The sequence below is a fragment of the Lemur catta genome, chromosome 3, assembly GCF_020740605.2.
Source record: "Lemur catta isolate mLemCat1 chromosome 3, mLemCat1.pri, whole genome shotgun sequence".
NCBI lineage: Eukaryota > Metazoa > Chordata > Mammalia > Primates > Lemuridae > Lemur > Lemur catta.
This window is the reverse complement of record NC_059130.1, coordinates 111,447,341-111,467,902: the sequence shown is the minus strand read 5'-3', so window position 1 is coordinate 111,467,902 and position 20,562 is coordinate 111,447,341. Positions and strand designations below refer to the sequence as shown.

Here is a 20,562-nt window from a genome sequence, read left to right as displayed (position 1 = left end):
CCACTGCACTGTAGCCGGGAAAGCAGAGGGAGATTCTGTCTCAAAAAACAAAACAAAACAAAACAAAACAAAAACAAAAACAAAAAAAGCTATGAAACATCTGAGAATAAGAGAGGGAAGATCCCCATTCTCCCGAAGCTTGTACACTAGCAGGGAAGACATGACAAGCAGATGCTGTGAAGTAGGATGACCAGGGAAGGCAGTGACATTTGAGGGCTGAGAGCCAACCAGAAGTCTGGGGAAGAGGAGGCCAGGCTGAGAGAGCAAACAAGTGCAAGGCCTTGTGGAGAGGAGGAAGTCTCTAACCCAAAAGAAGACCTATGTGGCTGCAGCGGGGGACACCGTGTGCAGGCAAGATAAGAAGAGCTGTACTCGGTTCTCCCACCAAGGCTAACTGCAAACAGGCCTGGGGGCGTCAGAAGACCTTCCACTTGCAGTGTGATCTCAGGCAAATCACTATTTGTCCTTAAGAAGCTTCCATCTACTTTGCAAAATAGGGATGTTAATACTTTGCTTCACCAGGTTGCAAAGATTAAAAGAAATGCTAGCGGAAGCACTTTGCAAACTACAGTTCACAGTGCTATTACAGATACAACCGTTGGAAAGAAGTGCAGAGCACAGCCCTGAACACACGCCTAGCGCTGCTCTGCGCGTGCGCCCTAAGCGGGCGGAGCCGGTGGAGGCTGAGGCGCCACCTCCAACCGCCCCAGCCCTGCTCCTTCCCCGTCCCTCCCACTTCCGCGGGCGCCCAACCCTGCGTCTCCTGCGTGCTGACGTCAGGTGCGTGCCCCTGTCCGGCAGCCGAGGAGACCCCGCGCAGTGCTGCCAACGCCCCGGTGGAGACGCTGAGGTGAGTGCGGGGCCCGAGGCTCCCCGCGGGAGCGTCTCCTCACCCGTGCCGTCCCCGCAGTGCTGTCGCCGGCCTCTCCCCGTCCTCGGGGACATCCCGTCTGTGGGATACCGGGGAGCCTGGAAGCGCGGGCGTGGGGGAGCGCCCGGCTCGCTCTGCGCTCTCCGGGCGAGCGCGGGGCAGTGTTCTGTCGGGGAGCCGAGGGGAGGGGTCGCGCGCCCGCCGAGAGGTGCGCGGCCCGGGCTGGGGCGCCGGCCGGGGGGCGCGGGCGGGGCCGGGCTGTCACCCGGCAGCGGCGGAAGGAAAGGGTCACACCCATCTCGGCCGCCCGGGCTCCCCTCCCCCTCCGGCCCGGCCCCGCGGGCTCCCGAGGGCGGGCGACCGGGCCGGGGCGCCGGGGACCGCGGGCCGTGGGGCCGCGCGAGGCGCCTGGGGTGGGCCGGCAGCCGGAGCTCGAAGGCTGGGCTCTGCCCCGGGGGCTCCCGCTTCTACTTCCTGCTTCGCCCGGCGCCGCCGCGGACATTTTGCGGCGGGCTGGGGGAGGGGAGCGGAATTGCAGCCGCGGCGGGGAAGTGGCGGCGGGGAGGGGGCCGCTTGCGGGCTGCTCCGGCCCGGCCTGCGCCGCGCTTCCCTCCGCTGCCGCCCGGCCGGGCGCTCCGGCTGGGCAGGGCGGGTCTGAGCCCGGTTTCTCCAGAGTCCTTTATCCCTGCCTTAGGTTGAGTTCCTGGTATTTCCGTTTGCTTCTCCAAGTCTCTCCTTGCTTATTCAGCTGAAGCTTCCCTTTCAGGGAGTTACCTAACTACCTCCCGAAACTGTCGTTCGGCCGCTTGCCTAATTTCTCTTACCAGGGGGACATTTTCTTTGTTCGTTTGTTTTTTTTCCTCCCCTTTAAGTCCGAGAGAAATGCAGTGTGGAAGATTACGTCATCTCAGTATAAGGGGTGAGAGTTTTAACTCATACAAGTCGGGGACTCACCAAATGAAGACAGCATTTTGCAACCTTAGTCGGTAACCCCGTGGCTTATCCTGCCTGCTTCCCAAAGCATGGTATCCCAGAGATGATTTTTTGAAATCTTACTGTTTGTGTTCATGGCCGCCTTAAATGCATCTAAAAGTCAGGAAGATTTAAAATCTCAGGATTAGCTTGCGCCAGGGAATAAAGTGTAAGACAACACCTTCTGCAACCACTTGCGTAGGCATTAACTTTAAATTTAGGTCCCCTTGCCTGTACTAGAATGAAGTGAACTGAATTGTGGGACCAAGTCTTCGGTCACAAATGACTTCCCAGACTGTTTGAATTCTCCCATATGACTTTTTTTTTGCTGAGACCCCACCTAAGTTGACTCAAATACTCTTTTTGTGGCAACTGTGTTGAAAAGAGGATGAGTTGACTTTACACCTGATCTTTGCTTGCTAGCCATCTTAGTTTCAACAATGAGTTTTGTATTTTTAACCAAAAAAATTTAAGTGTGTAATATTTTCAGACTTTTGGGAACACAATTTTTGTCCCTGGAATGTTAGGTACATCTTAAATTTTATATCCTTCCTTGACTAAGTTGTATGGTAGGACAGAGAAATGTTGACATTGTAAAGCAGATGAGATTAAATTGTGTAATGCATTGTTACAAGGGTAGTTCATGTTGGAACAAGTACTTTCCCATTGTTTTTCATTTGTATAGAGAGAACAGATTGCTTGTTAAGAAACACTTGAATGAGTGATAGGTTCAAATCAGCTTTCTGTAGTATGTAGGCATTACAGACTATTGCATAGGTGCTTAGCTTGGGTCTTCTGAAATACACTTGTTTTAATGGGATGTCTTTAGGAATGTAAAATTGTAACAGTGCCTATTTTCTTGTGTTTTCTATATTTAAGATATTTACATATGTATCAATTTGTATCTTTCCTTTTAAAAATATAACCAAGTAGTTTAATTGAGTATTAAAAATGAGCTCTTTTTCAGTAATTTCTTCAAGACTCGAAAGGTAGCACATCCTCTGTTTATCCTTAAAGTGTTTTCATATTACGTCCAACACTTGTGCTTAAAATTAATTTTTTTGAAATCTAAGGCAATTGTTATAGCCTACAGGAGTAAACCAAACATTGGTGAGATTTTTAAAGCCCACCAAGACCAAATCTTGAAGTTTTCTCTAACTTCAAGATTTGTTTTCCTTTATTAGGGTACTTTTTCTACTTGCAATTTTATGATTTATTAGAAAAGCATTTCTAGTTATTTGAAAAGTGGTTATACTAATAAAATTTTTTGATCCAAGAACTGTCAAATTTGGAAAATTTTGAAGTACGATTTACTGTGGCTCTCTGGGGAGTAGTACTGACAGGCTGTCTGAGAAGTAAAAGACAAATTGTACTTGTATTTGTAGGTACATTTTACATGCATTTTTCTGGTATAGTCTTTGTTTTTCTCAGAAAGGATGAGGAGCATGTAATGAGTGCTTTAGGCTCCAGGGCTTCCTCCCAAGGCTGGGAGGGTGGTGGTGGTTAAGATTGTGTTAACGTATCTCACATAAGCAGATTTATATATCACTCTGTGTTAAAGGGCTTTATTCATTCCGGGCTTTTATGATAAGGCCTTACTCAGTGTTCTCTTCCAAATATATTTGTTGTCAGTTTCCCACATTAGAATGTAAGTTCCACGAGGCAGGACTTTGGCCTGGCATGGTCAGGCCATATCCCGAACACCTAGAATACTGCCAGACACATAGTAGATTTCAAGAAGTATTTGTGGAATGAATTTGATGGTATCTGAGGGTTAACATTCTTCCTTGCTGCATATTCCATAGGCCTTTGTGCTGTGTTTCCTGAGACAACTTTTGTGCTTGATCAGCTATATCTATATTTGGGCTCATTGAAGTGATAATTACTAATCTACTCTTGCTTGACTTTATCCATCTGTTTAGTTCAGTATTTTCTGCAGCTACCCTATCTGGACAATTTATCATCACTTAGAAAATCTTCTCATAATTAGTTTTTATTCTCCAAAAGATAATTCAGACTTAATGTTTGTTTCCTTATCTTCCTTTATCTTTTTGTTTGCAGATAGCAGCTATTTTGGCACTTCTTTCCCTCTACAGTATCGGATTCCTAGTCATGTTATGCTTTGTCCCTTACCAGTTTCTACTCTTAATTACCCATCTTTTTAGTCCTAAATACTAAACAAATTTTCGTTACTTGCTATTTCAGCTGTGTCTGCCAGTGCTGCTATTATAAGCCCTGAATGTCAAAACTCTTCTTCACTAGTCACCTCTGAACATTGGTCTCAAACTGCTCATTCCTTGAAGTGAAACAAAGCGTTTTGCCAACAAAATGGTGTCCCTCCTGGCAATTTTAGAAAATTTTTTTCTTTTGAGACAGGGTCTCACTTTGTTGCCCAGGCTAGAGTTCAGTGGTGTCATCATAGCTCACTGCAACCTCAAACTCCTGAGCTTAAGCCGTCCTCCTGCCTCAGCCTCCCGAGTAGCTGGGACCACAGGCATGTACCATGACATCCGGCTAAGTTTTCTATTTTTAGTAGAGATCGGGTGTCATTCTTGCTCAGGCTGGTCTCGAACTCTTTTGCTCAAGCAGTCCTCCTGCCTTGGCCTCCCAGAGTGCTAGGATTATAGGTGTGAGCCACCATGCCCAGCCGAAAAATATTTTTTTAATCAAATACTTGGCATTAGCTATGATGCTGAAGTCCAGAACAGTTTCTAATATAGCAAATGCCTATATTGTTAAATCATGATATTTACCAGGCATTGGTGTTCTGTCCTTGAAAAGAACCTCTGACTTAGGTTGTTATTCACTATTGTTATTTAAGACTTTACATTTTAACCCTATATCATTTTCTCCCAAAATAAGCCTTTTATTTCCATTTGCCATTTTAATTTTGCTGTGTGTTCTTTAGAGGTATACTGCTACTGTGGTGATTAAAAGCATCGACTCTGGAACCAGACTACCTACCTGGGTTCAAATTCTTACTCTACCATTTATTAGCTATGTGTATTCTAAGGTCTTTGTGACTCAGGTTTACCTCCTGTAAGATGGGGTAGCAGTAATGCCTGCTTCACAGTGTTGTTAGGAAGATGAAATCAGTTAATATATGTGAAGTGCTTAATACTATTCTCTGTCACATAGTGCTATATAGGTGTTTGCTCTTATATGTAATCTCTTAGGACCCTATCCCCCACCTTTTTTTTTTTTTTTTTTTTTTTGAGACAGCACCTCCCTCTGTCACCCTGGGTAGAGTGTAGGGACGTCATCACAGCTCACTGCAACCTCAAACTCCGGGGCTCAAGCGATCCTTGTGCCTCAGCCTCCCAGAGTGCTAGGATTACAGGCATGAGCCACCGCTCCTGGCTCTCCCCACCTTTGAGAAGCTATGTTTCCCCCAAACGCAAACATTTTAATACCATCCCTCTCCCAGACTAATCTCATGAATCCATAAAAATTTCTAAATGAAGTGGAGATTGTTGCCTCCTTTACATTTTTATCCATTATCTTTACCAGCGTCATAGAAGCAAGGGAGGGTGTAAGCATCAGGTATGCAGTGTGTGGTCGGTGGCCCCAGCAGCATAAGCAGCACCTGGGAGCTCATTAGACCTCTCAGGCTCCATCCTAGTCCTGCTGAGTCAGAATCTGTATTTTAACAAAATCCCCACATTATTTTTATACATATTAAGATCTGAAGCACCCTCTTCAGGACTGCTAAGTGATGTTAAGGAATTTCAGAAACAATGTGAATGCTTTATTTTTAGTTTTCCTCTACTGAGGTGTAACCTGGTTTCTTTTAGGTAATATACCAGAATTTATTGCAGAGATCATAATCTGAAAATGAATCTGAAGCCTGTTTGGTTTTTAAAGGAATTATAGTTTCCTGACTATTGTGTAGAATTGCCTCATGTCTGCTCATTATCAGGAACTAATATGTTGCTTAAAGTTAGAGTTATTAAAAGAGCCATTGCCCACTTATTAATAACTAATCTCAAGTTCTATAGCTCAGTGAACTTGGACAAGTTAATAAAAATTTAAGTTCTAGTTTAGTATATGAATTATACATTTGAACTTAAGTGACATTTTGAAAACTAATTGTTATGAAGAGGAATGATCTAAACATATGATCAGGATAATTTATATTGGTTATGAAAACTTAGAAGCAAGAGTTGGCATTTAGGTGGTCAAATGTAAACAATATTTTCTGCTTTCTTTGCTAAAATAAACCATACTTCCAATCTCAAGGGAAAATGTTAATAACTAAAAATCTAGTCTTTGTTAGCTGTCACCCTGAAAAAATTATTGCTATTTTTCAAGGACCAGATTGAATTGTATTTCCCTAATATGTTTCCTTTTTCCTTCTTTAACTATTTGGTATGGGAAAAATTCCACAGTATTATCCCTGTGCAGTATATGCTCTAGAGTAATGCTTCCTAAATCTTCTTAAATCAAGGCAGACATAGAAAAATTTGCCCCCCTGGGAAAAATGGAGACGCTGCTTGACTGGCTAGAGGTGCTCCACATGCCAGATGCCAGGAGATCTGGGGGATCAATGTCTCAGGCACACCTGTGTCCATTCTGTGTCTTAAGTGGCAGTCTGAAGCCATTTACTGTTGGATATAAAGCCACAGTTATTCTTTGCAGTGTGAAAAGATCACTGTTACTCCCCATGGAAAGAGAAGAGCTTACTGAGAACAGATTAAATGAGGGAACAAATGAATCCAGAGGGAGAGATGGAGGCGGAATAAAAGAATATTGTGATAATTAGTGTTAAAGAGTATGAGAACAGAGAATATATTTAGTAAAGAAAGCATAAGCAAGATTGCAACTACAATCTATTAATATTTGCTTTGTCAGTAGACAGGACTATTTGTAATATTTTTGATTTTTTTTAAGTCTGCTTAAAAGCAGATGAAGAGGAGTGGGAAATAAAAGAATAAAGTTTCTTAAATAATTGTTATCTCTGGTTTCAGGGATTTTCATTATTATACAACTTCACTAGAGCTACTAGTGTTTGTTTCACTAGCTAAACGCTGTTTGAGAGGAGCTCAATTTTAGATCACTTCTGAAATGGAATTAGTCCATCCACATCACTCACTACTTTCCTAGAAAAACCATATTTTTATTGTAGAGTTTAAGATTAACAGTAAGATTTTAAAATAAATGATTAGATTTTAAGTGTAAATATTCATTTATCAAATAACTTGAAAAAAATGGGTAGTTCCTATGAATATCAGTGCTAGAGTTTAAATCAGTATGTAAAACTCTCATTTGTTTCAGAACATATACAAATAGTATTCCTAAAATAAAAGCTAGGCAATGTTTGAATTATTTTAGGTCACATTATTTATTTGCTCTGCTCATCATAGGGCCAAAGGGAATGTTAAATCATCCTAACAGTTTATAAGCCAGTAAAAATGGGGGAAGGAGATAATTTTAGTCTTTAGATTAACGCCTGTGTTGTTTAGTGTGTTTCAGAATACCCGAAAGGTGTTTCTGTGGGGTTGGGTGTTAAATAAATGGGAAATTCTGGTTATTATATCTCCATCTTGGAAATCATAATGTATATAATTTATTAAAGGGTCAGAGATGTTAGATCATTAGAGAATCTGTTTAACTCAATTTTTTTTTTTTTTTTTTTGAGACAGGGTCTTATTCCCTTGCCCTGGGTAGAATGCAGTGGCTTCATCATAGATCACTGCAACCTCCAACTCCTGGGCTCAATCGATCCTCTTGCCTCAGCTTCCCAAGTAGCTGGGACTACAGGTGCATGCCAGGACACCTGGCTAATTTTTCTGTTTTTAGTAGAGACAGGGTCTTACTTTTTGTCAGGCTGATCTTGAGCTCCTGAGCTCAGAATTCCTGATTATAGGTTTGAGCCACCTTGCCCGGCCAACTCAATGTTTCTTAAACTTGTTTGATGGAGTTCCCCCCCTCCCTGTCCCCAAACCCCCCAATGGAACAACCTTTAAAGTTTTGAGAAAATGGACTGGGAGACACTGGTGTCTGGTGCTTAGTAATCTCCATTTGGCTCAAGGGCTGTTGGTATATAGCTAAATAATGTTTGCCATGGTAGAAAAATGGGAAAATTTTCTAAGTTTCCAAGACAGGTAAATGGTAGAGACTTCAGCAGTTGTGGATGATTTATTCTTGCTTTGCCCTAAACCCCACTGAAGGGCTATTGTACAGCTACCCTTATTTAGAATTTCTTGGGACAGGACTGAGCATATTATATATAAAACTCATCTTTGGGGTATCCGTGGGGAGCTGCCTCCAGCTTAACATAAAATTGGGCAAGGGATCATGGAAGGGAGAAGCAGACAGATAGGACTGGAGACATGATTGTCCACTGGCTGCAAGGGAAACCTCTGAAATGGAGTCACCGTCTCCAGTTTCCTCTGTTCTTGGATCAGTGATCCTATTTTGAGTATTTCGTTGTTTTCTAGTATTCTGAAAATCTTGCAGCAATTTCAAAGCCAGTATTTAAAAATTATGAAAGTCATACAATTAACTTTTATTTGTGATCCAAAGAATTTCAAATAGTCTTATGTAATTTTTTTCTTAATTGTTCACCTTTGTGAGAAGTTAAGTTTTTTAGGAGCTTGTGACAGTAATCTGTGAGTTCTTTGTACTTTATAATTTGGTGTATAATTTTGCATTTTCTTTCTTGCTGCCCAGACTCCCTTCCCCCCACCCTGAAAAACTTGGGGTTCCATCTTTTAGATTAATTCTCCCCCTGCCCCCATTGCACATATTACATGGAAATAAAGATATACTATCCTTAAAACTTGTCCTTGGTTCTAGTTAAATCAGAGCCAGGAACAGAAAAATCATTTCACATAACTGTTACCAGTTATCCAAGAGAGATGGAGTAGAGAAAGCTATAAGTTTGTATATCAGGGTTGGTGTTAGGGGACTTAGGTTGGACTCTCTTATTTCTTTTAAAAAATAACTATTTTGGTAATTGATCAAAGATTAATTCAAGATCAAGATTAATTCATGCTCTGAATATGACATATGCTGAAGATCCAAGTTTATTTTCTGCTGACAACAAATTCTTTACCTCTTTCAGTTGAAGACATTGGTATCATTTTTGTTCTTATGTCTCTTTTGCTCTCATTTTCTCTTTTTTAATATGACAATCAGATTTTTTAAAACAAATGTTTACAAAAATTTTTTTAACCAAAAAACCCCCCAGAATACATAGGAGCAGCTTTTAAAATAGCAATGGCAAAGATTTTTGTGAGGTCCTAAATTCTGGAGGTAATTCCTTAGCAGTTACACTATTCCTTAAATTCATTATACGCTACTTTAATTGATTTAAATCTAAATGAATTATTCTAAAATTAGAGGCATATTTTGGTTATAAAACTACTGAGTGTGAGAAAGTGGTTACATTAACGATTTTATTCTGATCCAGTTGAAAACAATGTGATACACCTACTTTTTGGGAATACCGCTTTTTCTAGGAGAGGCTTTTGTTTTTGTTGATAGTTTAGAAGTCTGTAGAATTGTGCATTCCTGCAACAGAACAGAGTTGCTCATGGTGATAGAATATTTATCCCCTGAAAATGATGCTGAGTGGCTTTGAAGTTAAAACACTTGGGTGTTTACTTTAGCTAGTTCAGGTTGTGGTCTTGACTTACAAGTTAGGAATAGGATTTTTCTCTTTCAGAACAGCACATATTTCTTTTTAAAATCTTTACCCAGAGAGTAATAGGAGAGGGTTTAGGAGTGTAGAGGACGTTAAAGGGCATATTCTGAGTCCAAAGAACAAGTTTTTGTTGACTTGTTGCATGTATAACCTATACTGTCCTACTAATTTATGAGTTCAACAACCCTTTGAGTGACTGCCGTGTGACAGTCACCATTTTAGGTGCTGGGGATATAGCAGTGAGTAAAATAGACCAAAACAAATCTCTGCCCCATGAAGTTTATATACTACTAGTGTGTGAGTCGTAAGGGAGGAAGCTAAGGGAGGGGTATGGTAGGGTGGAGTGGAATGCCTCAGCATCTAGTAGGTATTGGGTTGCAGTTTGAAATAGGGTAGTCAGAGGAATTCTTACTATAAAAATGACATTTGAAGAATGACCTGTAGGGGATGTCACTGACATCCTGTGTGCAGGCAAGAGCATTCCTGGCTGTTGCCCAGGCTGGTCTTAAACTCCTGGCCTCAAGTGATCCTCCCGCCTTGGTCTCCCAGAGTGCTAGGATTACAGGCGTGAGTCACCGCGCCCAGCCTTGCTTGACTGTTAAGATTTTTTCTAACTTCTCCATTTGTCTGTGGTTCAAACCTGTCCTCTAATTTCTCAAACTAAGAAACTTCCTCATAATTCACTCCGTCCTTAAACAAACCCTCTACCTCCGGTGGGATTACCTGTTTCTTTTTTATTTCCATGCCACTACCCCAGTACAAATCCTCCATTTCAGGCTTGAATTGTTACAGAGGTTGCTTAGCTGAGTTCCTTAACTATGTGGTTGCCTTTGGTATTTCATCTTGGAATACAGGTATGATGTTGATATTCCTAAAAAACTGTTATTCATGGGTATGGAAGAAAAGCTAACTTACTGTTTTCTACTCAAATTAAAACTCTTCTGCCTAGCTTTCAGTGTCTGACTTGAACTCATGCAGTTTTTTTGTTTCTTCCACTTTGCAGGCTTACTTGTGCCCTTTCTCCTGATATTCCATCTAACTAGAGATTTATTCTCACATTCTTCTAGACCACTCTCCCATGTTCATTACACTTTGAAAAGCTGTGCCACCTGTAGTTTATGGTTGTGGTCTCCAATCCCTGTGGCCTGTTAGGAACTGGGCCAGCACAGCAGGAGGTGAACAGTGGGCTAGCAAGTGAAGCTTCATCTGTATTTACAGCCGCTCCCCATTGCTTGTATCACTGCATAAGCTCCGCCACCTGTCAGATCAGTGGTGGCATTAGATTCTCATAGGAGCATGAACCCTACTGTAAACTGCGCATGTGAGGGATCTAGGTTGCGGCTGCTTACGAGACCTTAATGCCTGATGATCTGAGGTGGAGCTGAGGCGGTGATGCTAGCACTGGGGAGCGGCTGCAAATACAGATTATAATTAGTAGAGAAGTTTGACTGCACAAGAAATGTAATGTGCTTGAATCATCCTGAAACCATTCATGGAAAAATTGTCTTCCATGAAACTGGTCCCTGATGCCAAAAAGATTGGGGACCATTGCTTTATAGTATAAATTTGAATAATCTGAGATGACCACAATTGTTAGTCTCTTCTGCTTATAACCAGTAAAGTGTACAAGGTGATGTACGTTGGCCTATCTAGCATAGTATTTGGCACAGAGTAGGCATTCAGTAAGTTATTGAAATGGTTTGAAGGTCTTGGAAGGCAAAGTTTCTGTCTTACTCAGTATGCTGCTATAATAGGCCCTTAAATATCTTGCTTACTTTTGTAATAAGTTAATAGAGTTTATTCTTGGAAGAACAGAAGCCTATTTTAACAGTTTTAGTTTTAAGTCCTACCTTGTGTCCTGATTGGATAAGATCTTTTAGGTGCTTGGGGTCTTGTTCTTTAACCAACACACACACTACAACTACTGTTAAATTCTTTTTGCATTTTTTTCACTTTAGAACAAAAAGGGATTTAACAGTTACATGTTTTTCATAACATTGTGTTATTACCATGTTGGTTGTCTTCACAGCTGTTTTTAAATATGTACAGCATCTCATCCTGTGGTGTATTAGTTAATTATTTTCCTGTTGCATTAGCTGTTTGGATGTTATAGCATTCCATTATTTCTTATTCTTTTATTTTTGTTGTTATTTTTTTAGAGACAGGGTCTCACTCTGTTGCCCAGGCTGGAGAGCTGTGTTCATAGTTCAGTGTAACTTCCAACTCTGTGGCTCAAGTGATCCTCGTGCCTCAGCTTCCCTGGTAGCTGGTACTACAGGCCTGCACCACCACACCTGGCTAAATTAAAAAAAAAAAAATTTTTTATAGGCAGGGCAAGATGGCTCATGCTTATAATCCTAGCGCTTTGGGAGGCTGAGGTGGGATGATTGATTGAGGTTAGGAGTTTGAGAAGAGCCTGAGCAAGAGTGAGACCCCATCTCTACAAAAAGTAGAAAAATTAGGTGGGCATGGTGGCGCATACCTGTAGTCCCAGCTACTCAGGAGGCTGAGGGGGGAAGATCACTTGAGCCCAGGAGTTTGAAGTTGCAGTGGCTGTGATGATGCCCTGGCACTCTGTCTGAACACAAACAAAATTTTTTGTAGAGAAGGGGTCTTGCTGTGGCCTCAAGTGATCCTCCTGCCTCAGCCTCTCACTGTGCTGGGATTATAGGTGTGAGCCACTGTTGCCAGCCTCCATTGTTTCTTTTTTTTTTTTTTTTTGAGACAGAGTCTCGCTTTGTTGCCCAGGCTAGAGTGAGTGCCGTGGCGTCAGCCTAGCTCACAGCAACCTCAAACTCCTGGGCTTAAGCGATCCTACTGCCTCAGCCTCCCGAGTAGCTGGGACTACAGGCATGTGCCACCACGCCCGGCTAATTTTTTCTGTATATATATTTTAGTTGGCCAGATAATTTCTTCCTATTTTTAGTAGAGACGAGGTATCGCTCTTGCTCAGGCTGGTCTCGAACTCCTGAGCTCAAGCAATCCACCCGCCTCGGCCTCCCAGAGTGCTAGGATTACAGGCGTGAGCCACCGCTCCCAGCCCCATTGTTTCTTTTTCTTTCTTTTTTTTTTTTTTTTTTGAAACAGAGTCTCGCTCTGTTGCCCAGGCTAGAGTGAGTGCTGTGGCGTCAGCCTAGCTCACAGCAACCTCAAACTCCTGGGCTTAAGTGATCCTACTGCCTCAGCCTCCCAAGTAGCTGGGACTATAGGCATGCGCCACCATGCCCGGCTAATTTTTTCTATAGATATTTTAGTTGGCCAGATAATTTCTTTCTATTTTTTTAGTAGAGACAGGGTCTCGCTCTTGCTCAGGCTGGTCACGAACTCCTGACCTCGAGCGATCCACCCGCCTCGGTCTCCCAGAGTTTTAGGATTATAGGCGTGAGCCACTGCGCCCGGCCCCATTGTTTCTTAATAAAGTCTTTTTTTTTTTTTCTTGGACAAATTATCTGAAGTGGAATTACTGAGAGAAATGATGTGAATATTTTAATGGCTCTTAAAATATATCTGCAGGGCATTTAAAAAAAACTGCCTAAGGTCATGAAATAGATTGAGGATTTTGGCAAGTTTGGTTTATCAAGACTTGTTAGCTTCTAGCACGCAGGAAAAAAAAGAAAGACTTGTTAGCTCCCAGACCTCAGGTTTACTGATGGTGCTTTTCCTAATTGTTGAATATATCATGGAGATCTTTTCATTTTAGTAGATTTTTTTTATTAAAGAAAATATCACATACACATGGTGAAAACTTTAGTACCAAAAGGAATATGACAAAAAGTGAGTGTACTCATCACAGACACCCATATTCTTTTCCCAGAAGCAGCCACTGTTACTAGTTTCTTATATTTCTTTGTCGATAGTCTCTGCATCTGTTAAGTATGAAAGTATGAGAATGTGTATCGCCTCTCTGTTTAAAAAAACTCATATATTGACAGTTTATACACATTGTTCTGCACCTTGTCTTTTAAAAACTTAATTTATCTTGGAGATTTTCATATTGGCATGTATAAGTTTGTTAGGGCTGACATAACAAAATACCACAGACTGGGTGATTTAAACAACAAACAGAAATTTGTTTCCTTAAGGTTCTGGAGGCTAGAAGTCCCTGATCAAGGTGTTGGCAGGGTTGGTTTCTCTCTGGCCTCTCTCCTTGGCTTGTAGATGACTGCTTTTGGGTGTCTTCACACGATTTTTGCTCTGTGTCTGTCCTAATTTGCTTTTCTTATAAGGACACCAGTCATATTGGATTAGGGTCCACCCATATGACCTCATTTTACCTTTTTTTTTAAATTTTGTGAGACGGGGTCTTGCTCTCTTGCCCAGGATAGAGTGCAGTGGCGTGATCATAGCTCACTGCAACCTCACACCCCTGGGCTCAAGCAGTCCTCCTGCCTTAGCCTCCCGTATACAAGCCACCATGCCCAGCTAATTTTTCTATTTTTTATAGAGATAGACATCTCACTCTTGGTCAGGCTGGTCTCCAACTCCTGACCTCAAGTGATCCTTCTTGGCCTCTCAGAGTGTTAGGATTACAGGCATCAGCCACTGTGCATGACCTCATTTTACCTTAATTACCCTTTTAAAGGCCCTATCTTCAAATATAGCCATGTTCTGAGGTACTGGGGGTTAGGCCTTCAACATTTGAATTTGGGAGGTGGGGAATGGGGATGATACAGAGTTCAGCCCCTAACAGGCAATGTAGCTCATTCTTTTTAATAGTTTTGTAGTATTCCTTTTACTATAACCTATTAATATTTTACCAGTCCCTTATTGGTGCATGTGTAGGCAATCCCCTGTCTTTAGCTCCTACAAGCAAGGCTGCAGTGAATATCCTTATACCTACCTCTTTGTGTACTTGGGGAAAGACTTAAAAATGGAATTGCTGGTTCAAAGAATGTACATATTAACTTCTGGTATATGTTGTTCTCAACTTTGAAGCCTGTTTCTTGCTGATCCTGATATTTTTTGAAAGCAAAAATTTGCCTTGTGAATTAGGTACTAATTATGAGGGAAAATCTTACTGTAATCTTTATTATCTTCTGGTCAAATACTTTATTAGTGATTTTATTTTGTTTTTAGGGGTACATGATTGGCTCTTACTTCATTGGAGTGTGCTGTAGAAGATTGCCTGGAGAAGATTCGGTTCTAAATTGCTTGCTTATCTGGATTACTTCACAATAATAATAAGAGCTCATATTTGAGTGTTCTGTATGTGGAGTAACTCAGTTAATATAAACAACCTATGATGATGATACTATTACCTCTATTTTGCAAATGGAGAAATAAAGGTTTAAAGAGGTCAGGCAGCTTTCCTGCCCAAAGTTACATAAGGATGGGAATATGAGCTTTAGAGCTGCTTGACTTGAAAGCTCATGCTCTTTACTGCTACTCTATATTGTCTTCCTTGGGTATATTAGAGACTTGACAAATATTTGTTGTATGATTAAGTTATTTTGTCTGTTAAAGTAGAGGTGGGTTAGAGCCATTTCTGTAACATAGTGAGTCCCTTGGCTACGAACGTGACATTTAGTTTAAACTGATCTTTGAGATTGGAGTGAGGGGATTTCAGAAAGGAATGACGAAATTAGCAAATAAACTTGTCAAGTAGAATCAAAGTTTTCTGAGTTCTCTTTTTTTAACTTACAAACTGAAATTGAATCGATTTATTTAAATGTATGTTGTACATAAGTTACAGATTCTCACTTCTGCCACTCAGCTAGAGCTTTTCTGTAAAAGCCTCCTATTTCTTCCTTGATCCTGTTTTTTACAAGTAATGAAGTCACTGTGTTTCGAAGTTTATATCTGACAAACACCCATTTGCTGGTCTTCCTGGATAAGCCCTGGGCAAGGCCAGTGGAGGTTGTTTTTGGAAGTGTCTCTGAGGAGGGAGGTGGACACAGCGATGGAGTTTTAGCGCCGGCACATGGCCACAGCATGGTCCCTACCCACAGGAAGTGGATGAGCTGCTCCCATAGCCTCGTGCTGAAGTTATGCAGGGAGACATCCCTGCCCGTAGTGGCCCACAGTCCCTCCATGCTGCTGGGCCAAGCCTCCGTCTCACAGTGTCAGACCTGGCAGGGCCACACCTGAGTGAACAAGCCTGAGTTCCCTCATATTCATAGTGTTTAGATGCTTTCACTTAATGGCAGTGGTTCTGATCTTTACCATAGGGCCATTCTGGTTTCTGCAAGTTTTAATTGGATATGAGGATAGGTGCCATATTAGGTATTTACTCTGTGCCAGGTTGTGTACCAGTTGCTTTATATACATTACATCATTTCTCTTTATAGCAGTTTTGTGAATTAGATGTTAATTTGTAGAGGAGAAAACAAAGGTATAGAAGTGAATTAACTTGTTAGGATCACATATATTGAAGTGGAGCTCAGATTGGAACTCGTATTTCCTTGTCTTTAAAAATCTCATGTTTTTTCATATTATTGCTTCAGTCAACAAAGTTTTAAGAAACATTAAAAAATTTATGTGTTCTTGTTCTTAATATATTGCTCAGTAATGTGTTAGATGCCTTGGGAGGGGAAAAGTATAAACATAGTTCTCCCCCTCCCCCAGAGCTTAAAATCTACTGGAATTAACACAGGCACATGTGAATAAAAATACTCCTGTGATTCATTTATTCTGTGAGTGAGTACCCACTGTGTGGCTGATATTGAACTTTTTTCTGGACATACAACAGAGTCCTTGCCTTTAGGGAGATTTCCTTACTTTTTTACTCATCTTTACTGCCATTTAACAAATAAACAAGATAATTATAGATTATGACTGCAAGGAAATAAACAGGGGTAATATGATAGATTGTAGGGGGAGGGGGCTGTTACTCTGCATAGTGTGGTCAAGGGAGGACTCTCTGAGATGATGATTTGAACTGAGATCTGAAGGGTAAAAAGCCAGTAGCTTTAAGAGCAGGGTCAGGGCGGGGCGAAGTGGTTCACACCTGTAATCCTAGCACTCTGGTAGGCTGAGGTGGGTGGATTGCTTGAGCTCAAGAGTTTGAGACCAGCCTGAGCAAGAGTGAGGCACCATCTCCACTAAAAATAGAAAAATTAGGGGGCCATGTTGGTGCGCGTCTGTAGTCCAGCTACTCAGGAGGCTGAGGCAGGAGGATTGCTTAGAGCTCAGGAGTTTGAGGTTGCTTTGAGCTATGATGATGCCACTGCACTCTACCCAGGGTGATGGAGTGAGACTCTGTCTTGAAAAAAAGAGCAGGGTCAGGAGTGTTGTTGGTAAAGACCTGAAGGCAGGACAGATCCTGGCATATTTGAGGAGATAGAGACTTGTGTAGATAGATCATGGAAAGTGAGGGGGAGAGGAATGTAAGGTAGATTTGAGAGCTAAGAAGGGCCTTGGTTTAGTCCATTCAGGCTGCTGTAACAATACCATAGACTGGGTAGCTTGTAAACAATGGAAACTTATTTCTCATAGTTCTGGAGGCTGAGAAGCACAACATCAAGGTGCTGGTAGATTGGGTGTCTTGTGAAGGCTCACTTTCTGGTACATAGGTGGTGCCTTCTTGCCATCCTCACATGATGGAAGGGGCAAGGGAGCTCTCATTTTCATAAGGACACTAATTCCATTCAGGAGGGCTCTGCCCTCATGACCTAATTGCATCCCAAAGATCCCACTTTCTAACATTATCACTTTGGTGATGAAGTTTCAACATACGAATTTTGGGGTGGAGGCATACACAAACATTCAGACCATACCAGGAAGTTAGACAATTGGGGCAGTTTTTGATAGCTGGAATAGTTAGGGAAGGTCACAGAAGGTGAGATTTTGGGGTGGAAGGTGAAGATAGAAATAGGATGAGTTATAAGGCCATACATCCAAAGTTTGGGGGAATTTATGTGAATAAAGGTATGGACTTTGGATAAGCATCAAACCTGTGTTGGATAATATAAATAGTATCAGGCAGTTAGTTAATTAGAGGCATAGTAAGATGCGTAAATGATAGTTGAGCAACTTCAGTCCTGTTCCCAGATTGTCTAGGTCTTAGAGCTGTGGTAAACTCTGATCTGAGATTTGGGATAAGCCAAATATTCTCATCTTTTGTTAACTGGTCTTTTATATGAAACTGAGGGGAGGTTTGTGTGGGCATGTGTAATTAAGAGAGTTGAATTTTGTTACCCTTTTTTTAAAATGTGAAAGCAGATGTTTATTACAGAGAAATTTTTTCTATTAGCGAAATGCTCTAAAAGAAAAAACATACCATAAACTGACCTGGTAGCATGTGGATACTTCAGGCTTAAGAGGCATGTTTGTTCTTGATGAATTTACATATAAAATTCTTATGACATTTGATTTCAAAATACATGTACGAATTGGCTTGACATGATTAATACTTTAAAATATAAACATAAGGACAATTTAAACATTGATATTTATATGCATCAACTCAAGGTCAGTGACTGGAGAGCTATTAAAAATCTGAGGTCAAAAAATCTTTAGGAAACAACTTTGTACCATGTACATTGAAAGATCAAGGGCTAAAAAATCTACTCTCAATGACTATCATTAAGTAAAGGATGTATAACATCCATCACACATCTATTTCAAAACCAGCATGTTTCCAAAATTATAGCTCTTTACAAATAAACATTGTAATATTAATAACTATAGAGACACCATCAGGATGAGTTCTAAAGTTTGCTGCTAACTTTCACAAGGCATCACTGGGCCATCTCTTAAGGCATTCATTTCAATCTTGGGGCATTAAGAACATCTTTGCTTTAATCAATTTTACGTCTCCATTTTCATCATCTTTGTAATTGCCATGATTTCCCTTGGCAAACTTTTCCCCAATTGTCCCCACCAAGGTCTCATATCTTCTAGACGTTTCTTCATCTGACACATGAAGTTCTACTGTTACATCTTCAGCTTCTTTTGTTTTGTTCTTAGCATTCATCTGAAACATTAATTTCTCAGCCTCAGGATTAAATCCTCTGAATGACATTCTTCCATAGAGAAGATCTTCACGTCATGAGAAATTTTGCCCTTATATTATGAAACTCTTTAAGCTCTGACAAACCTACGTACTAGTGCTTTTCACTAATTTTCTTTTCTTCCTCTTTTAATTGTTGATTTTTCTGTCCATTTGCATGAACTTCATGTGTAGCAGCAAGTTCTTAGGTAACGTGGTCTTGTGCTTGGCTGTCATGCTGGTTCCAGCCTCCACATGCTGCCCTTTCTTATTTAAGAGACTAGAATGAAAAAATTACATAAGAGGATGTCAGTTATTAGTAATACTATGAAGGAAGAATATGTGGGGGGTGATGCTTGTTTATTATCTGTGTACTCCACCAGGATTATTGCCCCAAAGAGGGCATGAACTTTGTTCTGTGACTTGGAGGGTATGGCTATGTATAGGACAGTGCTTGGCACATATTAGATGCTTAATAAACATTTGTTGAATGAATGAATAAATCTATAAGTCTTGAATATTTTGAGGGAAAATCTATTAATAGTAATCTCCATTCTTTTCTAACCAAGTACTTTGTTAGTGTTTTTATACATTATTACACACTTCAGTTTTTCCAAATTACTGTTTTTGACAAGCTTTGTAATGTAAATATGTATTTATTTTTGCATCTTACTTAAATGTTATTTTTCTCATTTCATTATATTTTTCCCTATTTATTTATTTTTAGTGTTTTAGAGATAGCGTCACTCTGTTTTCTAGGCTGGAGTACAGTGGCCCAATCATAGCTCCCTGTAACCTTGACCTCCTGGGCTCAATCCTTCCATCTCAGCCTCCTTTCCAAGTAGCTAGGGCTACAGGCACATGCGGCTAAGTTTCAAAAATTGTTTGTAGAGAGAGGGTCTTGCTTTGTTGCCTGGCCTCAATCAATCTTAATGCCTTGGCCTCCGAAAGTGCTGGGATTACACATGTGAGCCACCGTGCTCAGCCTCATATATTTTTTATTTGTGTTATATATATTCATGGAAAACAGTGCAGTTTTGCTACATTGACATACGGCATTGTGAAGTCAGGGCCTTCAGTGCGTACATCAGTGCAGCCATGCACAGTATACCACTTGTTTTGAAATGCTAGATTTGAAATTATGTGGAATATTTAAATATTTACTGATTGAATTTTTAAGTGGTTTTTTTTTTTTTTTTTTGGTTACAAATATAAATAATGACTCTGGCTAGCATCTTTTGGTTTTTGCCAATTTGAGGAAGGAAAAATAACATAGTTAAAATAAGGACTTAAGTTCTCATTGGATTGGACATTTCAGTCCATTTCCAGAAATGGAGCAGAGACAACAAACTTCTAGCACTGCTGGAAACATCCTTTTCCATATAGAAACATAATCTTTCATTTTATGAGTGCTGTTGTCAGCACTTTTTTCCCCTTCTCTTTTTTGCTCCATTTTTGTCATCTCGAAGGCCTGTAGAACCATGCTTGATTAGAGACCCAATTCTCTACTCTTCTGAGTATGTTGTGATTTGACAACATGTATCAGTTTCTTCTTTCACAAGTGGCAGAAAATGGAGGAATTTGAATAATTGCTTCAATGAGTGTTTTGTATTTGCCATCCAATTTTTGTATATATTAATTCATTTAAATGGCAGTTGGAGATATATAGGGTTTTGTAAACATTTTTGCAGTAGCACCTGTGCTATCCATGAAGAATTCTAGATGGTGTGTGTTTGTCAAAAACCCAAAGATACTTTTGTGCAATGTCTGAAACGTACACTTAAAGGAGAGGGGAAAAGACCTAGTATCCTTCCCAATGATCCGAAGCTGTATTAGTGGGACTACCTCTCTGGTTTCTTTGACTATTTTTTGGTAAAATAGCTACCAGTTTTTCACATATTCACCAGTCTCATGTCAAAAGTCAAGAGAAAGGCAGCAACAGAGCTCTCTGCCATGTTCTGTGGAAATCTCACGCTTTAAGTTTCTATGATAATTTGATACTGGAGGTGAATAAATGGAATTTTGGGGGAAAATGAGGTTAGAGCTATTTAAAGATAGGCGAGAACAAAGTAAGTTTTGTTTGTTTTTTGAAAAATTAATTTATTTGCTTGGTAATTTAAAGCTAAGCATGTTGAAAATATT

General features: G+C 40.6%; 1 protein-coding gene and 2 pseudogenes across 1 annotated transcript in view; 1 reads left to right on the top strand and 2 right to left on the bottom strand.

The window, feature by feature from the left end:
- Positions 1 to 725: 725 nt before the first annotated feature.
- CDC42 (cell division cycle 42) overlaps positions 726 to 20,562 on the top strand; it is a 42,263-nt gene continuing 22,426 nt past the window's right edge. The window contains exon 1 of the mRNA XM_045548466.1: positions 726 to 850. The gene's annotated coding sequence lies outside the window, so the exon portion shown is untranslated. The remainder of the gene's footprint in view (positions 851 to 20,562) is intronic.
- On the bottom strand, positions 15,188 to 15,523 carry LOC123634880 (annotated as a pseudogene).
- On the bottom strand, positions 18,199 to 18,657 carry LOC123635869 (annotated as a pseudogene).